The following is an 11,994-nucleotide window of genomic DNA, read 5'->3' on the forward strand; positions in this document are numbered from 1 at the left end:
AGATAGACCAGTGGTGGGCAGCCCAGGGACCACATGCGGCCATCTGGGTTCTGAGTGCGTCTCCAGGAGACATTTTGTTGACTGTTGTCCGAGTGCAGAGTTGGCCACATTCCGGTGCTCTCCCTCCACGTAGTTCTTTTTCCGAACCGGTCTGACTGAAGTGATTGGGACGCAAAGCGCGGGGGAGTGACGCAAGGTGCATGCTAATTGTTCCCAATATTGACTGAGAGAGATATCCAATCCCTCTGTGTCCCGAGTGTTGTTCTTTCCTTTGTGTTTCCCCCCCCAACCCCATTTGAGGTTGATGCCAGTTCTATTAAGATATGGATGATTAAGCATCTTCTATAGCTCGACAGAATCCTGACAGTGCAGGAGGAGGCCATTCGGACCATTGAGCCAACAGCAACTCTCCCAGAAGAGCATTCCACCCAGGTTCCCCTCCCTCCCCTCTGTAATACCACACATATAGCATGGCCAATCCACCCAACCTGCCCATCTTTGGACACTAAGGGGCAATTTAGCATGGCCAATCCACCCAACCTGCCCATCTTTGGACACTAAGGGGCAATTTAGCATGGCCAATCCACCCAACCTGCCCATCTTTGGACACTAAGGGGCAATTTAGCATGGCCAATCCACCCAACCTGCCCATCTTTGGACACTAAGGGGCAATTTAGCATGGCCAATCCACCTAACCTGTACATCTTTGGACACTAAGGGGCAATTTAGCATGGCCAATCCACCTAACCCGCACATCTTTGGACACCAAGGGGCAATTTAGCACAGCCAATCCACCCAACCTGCCCATCTTTGGACACCAAGGGGCAATTTAACATGGCCAATCCACCTAACCCACACATCTTTGGACACCAAGGGGCAATTTAACATGGCCAATCCACCTAACCTGCACATCTTTGGACACTAAGGGGCAATTTAGCACGGCCAATCCACCCAACCTGCCCATCTTTGGACACTAAGGGGCAATTTACCATGGCCAATCCACCTAACCTGTACATCTTTGGTCACTAAGGGGCAATTTAGCATGGCTAATCCACCTAACCCGCACATCTTTGGACACCAAGGGGCAATTTAACATGGCCAATCCACCTAACCTGTACATCTTTGGTCACTAAGGGGCAATTGAGCATGGCCAATCCACCTAACCCGCACATCTTTGGACACCAAGGGGCAATTTAACATGGCCAATCCACCTAACCTGTACATCTTTGGTCACTAAGGGGCAATTTAGCATGGCCAATCCACCTAACCTGCATATCTTTGGACCGTGGGAGGAAACCGGAGCATCCGGAGGAAACCCACGCAGACACGGGGAGAACGTGCGGACTCCGCACAGACAGTGACCCGAGGCTGGAATTGAACTCGGGTCCCTGGCGCTGTGAGGCAGCAGTGCTAACCCACTGTGCCACCGTGCCGCCCCTTTGGCTCTATGCGGTCCGTATCCCTCTATTCATGTATCTGTCAAGATGCCTCTTAAACGTTGCTATTGTATCTGCTTCCACCACCTCCCCGGGCAGCGCATTCCAGACACTTACCACCCTCTGGGTAAAAATAAACTTGCCTCACACATCTCCTTTAAAAACTTTGCCCCTTATACCTTTAACCTATGTTCCTTAGTGATCGACACTTCTGCCCTGGGGAAAAAAGTCTCCGACTATCCATTCCACCCATGTCTCTCATAATTCTTGTAGACTTCTATCAGGTCCCCTCAGCCTCCGACTTTCATGTGAAAACAACCAAGTTTGTCCAATCTCTCCCAAAGCCAACATCCTCCAAACCAGGGCAACACCCTGCTAAACCTCTGCTGTAGCCTCTCCAAAGCCTCCACGTTCCTCCGGTAGTGCGGCAACCAGAACTGGGGCGGCACGGTAGCACAGTGGGTTAGCACTGCTGCTTCACAGCTCCAGGGCCCCGGGTTCGATTCCCGGCTCGGGTCACTGTCTGTGTGGAGTTTGCACATTCTCCTCGTGTCTGCGTGGGTTTCCTCCGGGTGCTCCGGTTTCCTCCCACAGTCCAAAGATGTGCGGGTTAGGTTGATTGGCCGTGCCAAAACTGCCCCTTAGTGTCCTGGGATGCGTAGGTTAAAGGGATTGGTGGGTAAATATCTGGGGGTAGGGCCTGGGTGGGATTGTGGTCGGTGCAGACTCGATGGGCCGAATGGCCTCCTTCTGCACTGTAGGGTTTCTATGTTTCTATGTATGCAATATTCCAAATGTGGCCTAACTAAAGTTCTATCCAGCCTCAACATGACTTGCCAATTTTTAGACACTGATTTTGATTTGATTTATTATTGTCACATGTATTGGGATACAGTGAAAAGTATTGTTTCTTGCGCGCTATACAGACAAAGCATACCGTTCATAGAGAAGGAAAGGAGAGGGTGCAGAATGTAGTGTTACAGTCATAGCTAGGGTGTAGAGAAAGATCAACTTAATGCGAGGTCGGTCCATTCAAAAGTCTGACAGCAGCAGGGAAGAAGCTGTTCTTGAGTCGGTCGGTACGTGACCTCAGATTTTTGTATCTTTTTCCCGATGGAAGAAGGTGGAAGAGAGAATGTCCGGGGTGCGTGGGTGGTCCTTGATTATGCTGGCTGCTTTTCCCAAGGTAGTGGGAAGTGTAGACGGAGTCAATGGATGGGAGGCTGGTTCGTGTGATGGGACTGGGCTACATTCGCGAGCTTTGTAGTTTCTTGCGGTCTTGGGCAGAGCAGGAGCCCATACCAAGCTGTGATACAACCAGAAAGAATGCTTTCTATGGTGCATCTGTGATGGCAAGCGTGCCATATGCCTTCTTGGCCACCTTATCCACTCGCCTTGCCACTTTCGGGGAACTGTACGCCTAGATCCCTAGATGCAGGGAGCAAGCTGTCGCCATGAGGTGGCCTAACAATTCTTATTCATAAATTATTTTTGCGTTCATTAATGGAGTCTACGAAAATGCATCATGACAACTGTCAGCCAATCAGCCTTCCCCTTGTACAGGGAGGAGAGGGAGGGAGGGGGTCTGGGGTCACATGTAGGCCAGACCGGGTAACGACAACAGATTTCCTTCCCTAAAAGGGACATTAGTTATGACAATCAAATATAGTTGTCATGGTCACCATTACCGAGACTAGCTTTCAATCTCAGATTTTTGTTAATTGACTTGAATAGGGGCGGTACGGTGGCGCAGTGGTTAGTACTACTGTCTCACAGCGCCAGGGACATGGGTTCGATTCCCGGCTTGGGTCACTGTCTGTGTGGAGTCTGCACGTTCTCCCCCTGTGTCTGCGTGGGTTCCTCCGGATGCTCCGGTTTCCTCCCACAGTCCAAAGATGCGCAGATTAGGTGGATTGGTCATGCTAAATTGCCCCTTGGTGTCCATTGATGTGTAGATTGGGTGGATTGGCCATGCTAAATTGCCCTTTAGTGTCCAAAGATGTGCAGGTTAGGTGGATTGGCCATGTTAAATTGCCCCTTCGTGTCCAAAGATGTGCAGGTTAGGAGGATTGGCCATACTAAATTGCCCCTTAGGTGTCCATTGATGAGTGGGTTAGGCAGATTGGCCATGTTACATGTGTGGGGTTACAGGGATAGGGCAAGGGAGAGGGTAAGATATTCTGTCTGAAAGTCGGTGCAGACTCAATGGGCCAAATGGCCTCTTCTGCACTGCAGGGATCCTATGAATTTTAAATTCTACCACGATGGGATTTGTGGCGACCTCAAACTCACTGCTTGAAAGGGCGGTGGAACCAGATTCAACAAACATCTTCGAGAAAAAAGAGGAACTAGATAATTATTGAAGACGAAGAGAGACCGATAGCACGATGGCTGTGACACAAAATGGCCGAAAGGCCTCTGCGTTCATGCATATACATGCCTGGACCCAAAACATGGAACATTTCCATTGCTTACAGATACACGAAACACCAACACCCCGCACTTGTACACAAGGCAAACGCCTTACTCAGCAAGGGCCAAGGAATTAAGAGACACTTTCCTGGATCGGTACTGTCAAGGCAACGCCCCGTAGAATAACCCATTCAATCCCAGAACACAACTCACTTACTCATCCAGTAGCTCAGGTGAGAATCACGGGCAGCTGGTGAGAATCTAAAATTCGATTCATTAAGTCCGGAATTTTAAGCCAGCCTCCGTGACGGCAACCATGACAAAAATCATCGGCACGGTGGCACAGTGGGGTTAGCACTGCTGCCTCACAGTGCCAGGGACCCGGGTTCGATTCCTGGCTCGGGTGACTGGGCACGGTGGCACAGTGGTTAGCACTGCTGCCTCACAGTGCCAGCAGTGGTTAGGATTAGGGTGAGGGTTAGGGTTCGATTCTCAACTCGGGTGACTGGGCACAGTGGCACAGTGGGTTAGCACTGCTGCCCCACAGTGCCAGGGAGCCGGGTTCGATTCCTGGCTCGGGTGACTGGGCACGGTGGCACAGTGGTTAGCACTGCTGCCTCACAGTGCCAGGGACCCGGGTTCGATTCCTGGCTCGGGTGACTGGGCACGGTGGCACAGTGGTTAGCACTGCTGCCTCACAGTGCCAGCAGTGGTTAGGATTAGGGTGAGGGTTAGGGTTCGATTCTCAACTCGGGTGACTGGGCACAGTGGCACAGTGGGTTAGCACTGCTGCCTCACAGTGCCAGGGACCTGGGTTTGATTCCTGGCTCGGGTGACTGCCTGTGTGGAGTTTGCACGTTCTCCCCGTGTCTAACAGGGTAGATTCAGAAAGAACGTTCCCAATGGTGGGGAGGTCCAGAAAGAGCTAGGGGTCATAGTTTGAGGAAAAGGGCCATTTAGGACCAAGAATGTTCCCGATGGTGGAGGGAGCCCAGAACTAGGGGGTCATAGTTTGAGGATAAGGGGGTAAACCTTTTAGGACTGAGGTGAGGAGAAATTTCTTCACCCAGAGGGTGGTGAATGTGTGGAATTCACTCCCACAGAAAGTAGTTGAGGTCAAAACGTTGTGTGATTTCAAGAAGGAATTAGATATCGCTCTTGGGGCTAAAGGGATCGAGGGATATGGGGGGAGGGGGGGGCAGGGGGGGATCAGGATACTGGATTCGATGATCAGCTATGATCAAAATGAATGACGGAGCAGGCTGGAAGGGCCGAATGGCCTCCTCCTGCTTCTAGTTTCTATGTTTACTCGGGTGCTCTGGTTTCCTCCCACAGTCCAAAGATGTGCAGGTTAGGTGGATTGGCCGTGCTAAATTGCCCCTTAGTGTCCAAAGATGAGTGGGTTAGGGGGATTGGCCGTGCTAAATTGCCTCTTAATGTCCAAAGATGTGCAGGTTAGGTGGATTGGCCATGCTAAATTGTCCCTTAGTGTCCAAAGATGTGCAGGTTAGGTGGATTGGCCGTGCTAAATTGCCCTTCGTGTCAGGGGGATTAGCAGGGTAAATCTGTGGGGTTACGGGGATAGGGCCTGGGTGGGATTGTTGCCGATGCGGACTCAATGGGCCGAATGACCTCCTTCTAGGGATCTAGGGATTCTATGATTGTCGTGAAAAAAATAAACCATCTGGTTCACTAATGTCCCCTTGAGGGAAGGAAATCTGCCGCCCTTACCCCGGTCTGGCCTACATGTGACTCCAGAGCCTCAGCCAATGTGGTTGACTCTTAACTGCCCCCCTCTGAAATGGCCCGAGAGACACACTGAGTTCAGGTGGCGCGGGGGGGCGAGGGGAGGTGGGGGCGACATGGGCCACATCCCATCAATGTTTATATTTTTATATCTGCTCCTCTTAAGTGGGGTTTGAAAGATTCCCCAACAGCCACTTGAGCCAGGGGGAGGTGAGGGGAGGGGGAGGAGGGTGGAGGGGAGGGGGGGAGGATTTCTCTGGGTGGGGGGGGTGCAATAATTATCCCTCAACACCCCCACAGATTATCTCCGCCAATGATGTGGGTAAATTGGCTGCTGCACTTTCTGTGGCTGAAGTTCTGCCCCTCCCCCCGCCCCAATCTAAGGTGCAGTCGGGTTAAAAGTGGCCCCGGCTCCCTGAGGGTGAGGAGGGAGCCCGGGTCACATTCTCCAGGCAAAAAAATCTGTTCAGCAAAATGAAAATAATTTGATATCAAAGGCAGGAAAGTGGGGACACAGAGACACACACTCACAGACACACACTCACAGACACACACTCACAGACACACACTCACAGTCACACACTCACAGTCACACACTCACAGACACACACTCACAGACACACACTCACAGACACACACTCACAGTCACACACTCACAGACACACACTCACAGACACACACTCACAGACACACACTCACAGTCACACACTCACAGTCACACACTCACAGACACACACTCACAGACACACACTCACAGTCACACACTCACAGTCACACACTCACAGACACTCACACACACACACACACAGAGACACACACACAGAGACACACACACACACAGACACACAGACACACACACACACACACACAGAAACACACAGTGACACAGACACACACAGAGACACACAGACACACACACACACTCAGTCAGACACACACACAGACACACACTCAGACACACACACACTCAGACACACACACACTCAGACACACACTCACACAGAGACACACACACACAGAGACGCATACACACAGACATACACTCACACAGAGACGCACACACACACACAGAGACGCACACACACACACAGAGACGCACACACACACACAGAGACGCACACACACACACAGAGACGCACACACACACACACAGAGACGCACACACACACACACAGAGACGCACACACACAGACATACACTCACACAGAGACGCACACACACACACAGAGACGCACACACACACACAGAGACGCACACACACACAGAGACGCACACACACAGAGACGCACACACACACAGAGACACACACACAGAGACGCACACACACACACAGAGACACACACACACAGAGACACACACAGAGACACACACACACACAGAGACACACACACACAGAGACACACACACACAGAGACACACACACACAGAGACACACACACACAGAGACTCACACACAGACACTCACACACAGACACTCACACACAGACACTCACACACAGACACACACACACACAGATGAAGGGAGGTCCGTATAGCGCTGCTGGACCGTAACAAGTTCAAAATCAGGAAATAAGAAACTTGTGTTTGATCTACAGTTCCTCTTCTTCCTCCCCACCCCCCCATCTCCACCCCTCCCCCCCCCCACTCTCCCCCGAGATGCCTCTCCAACTTTTCTTGTTTTTGTGTTTAGGGACGGATGCAGGAGGTTGAATGACTTTGGTGTTCTTGGGGGAGGGGATTAGGGTTAGGGTTAGGGATAAGGTTAGAGTTAGAGTTAGAGTTAGAGTTAGAGTTAGGGTTAGGGTTAGGGTTAGGGATAGGGATAGGGATAGGGATAGGGTTAGGGATAGGGTTAGGGATAGGGTTAGGGATAGGGATAGGGATAGGGTTAGGGTTAGGGTTAGGGTTAGGGATAGGGTTAGGGTTAGGGTTAGGGTTAGGGTTAGGGATAGGGTTAGAGTTAGGGTTAGAGTTAGGGTTAGAGTTAGGGATAGGGTTAGGGATAGGGTTAGAGTTAGGGATAGGGATAGGGTTAGGGATAGGGTTAGGGTTAGGGATAGGGTTAGGGATAGGGTTAGGGATAGGGTTAGGGATAGGGTTAGGGATAGGGTTAGGGATAGGGTTAGGGATAGGGTTAGGGATAGGGTTAGGGATAGGGTTAGGGATAGGGTTAGGGATAGGGTTAGGGATAGGGATAGGGTTAGGGATAGGGTTAGGGATAGGGTTAGGGATAGGGTTAGAGTTAGAGTTAGAGTTAGAGTTAGGGTTAGAGTTAGGGTTAGAGTTAGGGTTAGGGTTAGGGTTAGAGATAGGGATAGGGTTAGGGATAGGGATAGGGTTAGGGTTAGAGTTAGAGTTAGAGTTAGGGTTAGAGTTAGGGTTAGAGTTAGGGTTAGGGATAGGGATAGGGATAGGGTTAGGGTTAGGGTTACGGATAGGGATAGGGTTAGGGTTATGGATAGGGTTAGGGATAGGGTTAGGGTTAGGGTTAGAGTTAGGGTTCGGGATAGGGATAGGGATAGGGTTAGGGATAGGGCTAGGTATAGGGTTCGGGATAGGGTTAGGGATAGTGTTCGGGTTAGAGTTAGGGTTCGGGATAGGGATAGGGTTAGGGATAGGGTTAGAGTTAGGGTTAGGCATAGGGTTAGGGTTAGAGTTCGGGTTAGGGTTAGGGATAGGGTTAGAGTTAGGGTTAGGGTTAGAGTTAGTATTAGGGTTAGGGTTAGGGATAGGGATAGGGATAGGGATAGGGTTAGGGTTAGAGTTAGAGTTAGGGTTAGAGTTAGAGTTAGGGTTAGAGTTAGAGTTAGAGTTAGGGTTAGAGTTAGGGTTAGGGATAGGGATAGGGTTAGGGTTAGGGTTAGGGTTAGGGATAGGGATAGGGTTAGGGTTATGGATAGGGTTAGGGATAGGGTTAGGGTTAGGGTTAGAGTTAGGGTTCGGGATAGGGATAGGGATAGGGTTAGGGATAGGGCTAGGTATAGGGTTCGGGATAGGGTTAGGGATAGGGTTCGGGTTAGAGTTAGGGTTCGGGATAGGGATAGGGTTAGGGATAGGGTTAGAGTTAGGGTTAGGCATAGGGTTAGGGTTAGAGTTCGGGTTAGGGTTAGGGATAGGGTTAGAGTTAGGGTTAGAGTTAGGATTAGGGTTAGGGTTAGGGTTAGGGTTAGGGTTAGAGCTAGGGTTCGGGTTAGGGTTAGGGTTAGGGATAGGGATAGGGATAGGGTTAGGGATAGGGATAGGGTTAGGGATAGGGATAGGGTTAGGGATAGGGTTAGGGATAGGGTTAGGGATAGGGTTAGAGTTAGGGATAGGGTTAGGGATAGGGTTAGGGATAGGGTTAGAGTTAGGGTTAGGGATAGGGTTCGGGTTCGGGATAGGGTTAGGGTTAGGGTTAGAGTTAGGGTTAGGGTTAGAGTTAGGGATAGGGATAGGGATAGGGTTAGGGTTAGAGGTAGAGTTAGAAGGGTTAGAGTTAGGGATAGAGTTAGGGTTAGGGATAGGGTTAGGGTTAGGGTTAGGGATAGGGTTAGGGATAGGGTTAGGGATAGGGTTAGGGATAGGGTTAGGGTTAGGGATAGGGATAGGGATAGGGTTAGGGATAGGGATAGGGATAGAGTTAGCGATAGGGTTAGGATTAGGGAGGGGGGGGGACAGGAAAATGGGGTGAGTGTTTAATCAGTAACGCAAGGGATTAGATGACCTTGGGGGCAAAGACAGGAAATAGGGCGAGGTTAAATTGAGGAGAAAAGAGTCCTGGGGGGCACATCGAGAGACAGAGAGAGAGAGAGAGCTAATAATCTTGCAACTAGTTCAGGGCCAAAAATATTAATACTCATCACACACTTGAGAATCAGGCCCATCACCAGACCCACTGCCTGTTTGCAACCATCTGGGTCAGTACCTAGTATCAGCCACACTTTGCCAATGCAATAAGCACAGGGGGGAAAAAAACTGCCCCACAAGCGCACCGTCAAATATTAACCCACAAGAGCGCAGAAGGACACAGGTCGAGTGTCTTCAACAAGTCTCCACTTCAGAATTAACTGCCTCCCTCGGAAAACAGGGCCAACCGAACAGGCATATTTCCCCCCCAAGCGGTTTCATCCACATTGGAAATGAAACTTACAAAGGCCTGAAATTCACAAACTGCCCGAAAAGATGCAGTAGGTTCACCCACTCCCCCCCTCCCCAGAAAAAATACAGGACTTGGCTTTTTTTCCCAATTCTCTGTCCTGCACCAAATCTGTTTTATGTAGGACAAAATATATATGTTTCTATATATATATATATATATTACACCCACACATTATCAATCTGCATTGCCACAGAGCAAACGGTTGTACCTTCCCAGGCCATTGGAACTTTTTCCTCTCTTCTCTCCCTGGGCAGCATCTAAAAGCTTTGGAGGAAAAGTTTCAAACAGACTTCGTTCCCTCTCCCGTCGCTTACCTTTTGTTAGGCTGGTGCCAATAAGTGATCGGGGAAAGTCGAGAGAATCTCCCAACTTTACTTAAAGTCAGAGAACTTTCCGAGCAAACTTCTGAAGGTTGTTCTCTCTCTCTCTCTCTCTTCCTTCCTTTCTTTCTCGCAATTTCTTTTCCTTGTTTTACTGCCCAATCTGAGGTGTGGCTCCAAATCTCACTCAGTGACTCATTGCTTCTCGATCGGAGGAGTCTCAGCGAAGCTCTTGATTTCCCACAGCTTAGAGGAGGGGACAGACTTAACCTCACACACACACGAGAGACGCCACCTCTGGGTCGTACAGGCAGCTACCAACAAGTTTTTTATTTTTTTTAAAAACACACACATTTCTGTAAGGGTGGACTTGTTTGAGGGCGTTTTGCCTTCCCTTATAAAGAGATGTTGGTTGGCACCACAGCTTCAGATGTTAGTCACTGCATCTGCGCAAGTTTCATAGCTGTGGAGATGCCGGCATTGGACTGGGGTAAGCACAGTAAGAAGTCAAATGTCATGGAGTCACAGAGGGTTTACAGCATGGAAACAGGCCCTTCGGCCCAACTTGTCCATGCCGCCCCTTTTTTTAAACCACTAAGCTAGTCCCAGTTGCCCGCGTTTGCCCTCTACACCCATCGTACCCATGTAACTGTCTAAACGCTTTTTAAAAGACAAAATTGTACCCGCCTCTACTACTGCCTCTGGCAGCTCGTTCCAGATACTCACCACCCTCTGTGTGAAAAGATTGCCCCTCTGGACACTTTTGTATCTCTCCCCTCTCACCTTAAACCTATGCCCTCCAGTTTGAGACTCCTCTACCTGGGTGTCCTCGGGCAGGCATGGATAAGTTGGGCTGAATGGCCTCCTACTGTGCTGTAACTTTTCGATGGTTCGATACCATAATCATCCACCGACAATTAGCAAAAAGCAAATGACTGTGAGTGCTGGAATCTGAAACAAAAACAGGATTTGGGCAAATTGTTCAAAAATGGGGCAGCATGGTGGCGCTCCCTCAGCACTGACCCTCCCGCAGTGCGGTGCTCCCTCAGCACCGACCCTCCCACAGTGCGGCGCTCCCTCAGCACCGACCCTCCCACAGTGCGGCGCTCCCTCAGCACTGACCCTCCCACAGTGCGGCGCTCCCTCAACACCGACCCTCCCACAGTGCGGCGCTCCCTCAGCACTGACCCTCCCACAGTGCGGCGCTCCCTCAACACCGACCCTCCCACAGTGCGGCACTCCCTCAGCACTGATCCTCCCACGGTGTGGCTCTCCCTCAGCACTGACCCTCCCACAGTGCGGTGCTCCCTCAGCACCGACCCTCCCACAGTGCGGCGCTCCCTCAGCACCGACCCTCCCACAGTGCGGCGCTCCCTCAGCACTGACCCTCCCACAGTGCGGCGCTCCCTCAGCACTGACCCTCCCACAGTGCGGCGCTCCCTCAGCACTGACCCTCCCACAGTGCAGCGCTCCCTCAGCACTGACCCTCCCACAGTGCGGCGCTCCCTCAGCACTGACCCTCCCACAGTGCGGCGCTCCCTCAGCGCTGACCCTCCCACAGTGTGGCGCTCCCTCAGCACTGACCCTCCCACAGTGCGGCGCAAGATACGCAGATTAGGTGAATTGGCCATGCTAAATTGTCCCTTAGTGTCCATAGATGGGCAGGTTAGGTGGATTGGCCATGCTAAATTGCCCCTTAGTGTCCATAGATGTGCAGGTTTGTTGGATTGGCCATGCTAAATTGCTCCTTTGTGTCCAAAGATGTTTGAGTTAGGTGGATTGGCCATGCCAAATTGTCCCTTAATGTCCATAGGTGTGCAGGTTAGGTGGATTGGCCATGCTAAATTGCCCCTTAGTGTCCAAAGATGGGCAGGTTAGGTGGATTGGCCATGCTAAATTGTGCCTTAGTGTCCAAAGGTGTGTAGGTTAGGTGGATTGGCCA

At 50.9% G+C, this 11,994-nt stretch overlaps 1 protein-coding gene across 1 annotated transcript in view; it reads right to left on the reverse strand.

Moving 5' to 3' along the window:
- The window catches only part of LOC144488399 (CDC42 small effector protein 1-A-like), a 34,805-nt gene extending 24,476 nt beyond the window's left edge, over positions 1 to 10,329 (reverse strand). The window contains exon 1 of the mRNA XM_078206473.1: positions 10,047 to 10,329. The gene's annotated coding sequence lies outside the window, so the exon portion shown is untranslated. The remainder of the gene's footprint in view (positions 1 to 10,046) is intronic.
- Positions 10,330 to 11,994: the final 1,665 nt, after the last annotated feature.

Source organism: Mustelus asterias, unplaced genomic scaffold (genome assembly GCF_964213995.1).
Source record: "Mustelus asterias unplaced genomic scaffold, sMusAst1.hap1.1 HAP1_SCAFFOLD_1529, whole genome shotgun sequence".
In the NCBI taxonomy this organism is placed as follows: Eukaryota; Metazoa; Chordata; class Chondrichthyes; order Carcharhiniformes; family Triakidae; genus Mustelus; species Mustelus asterias.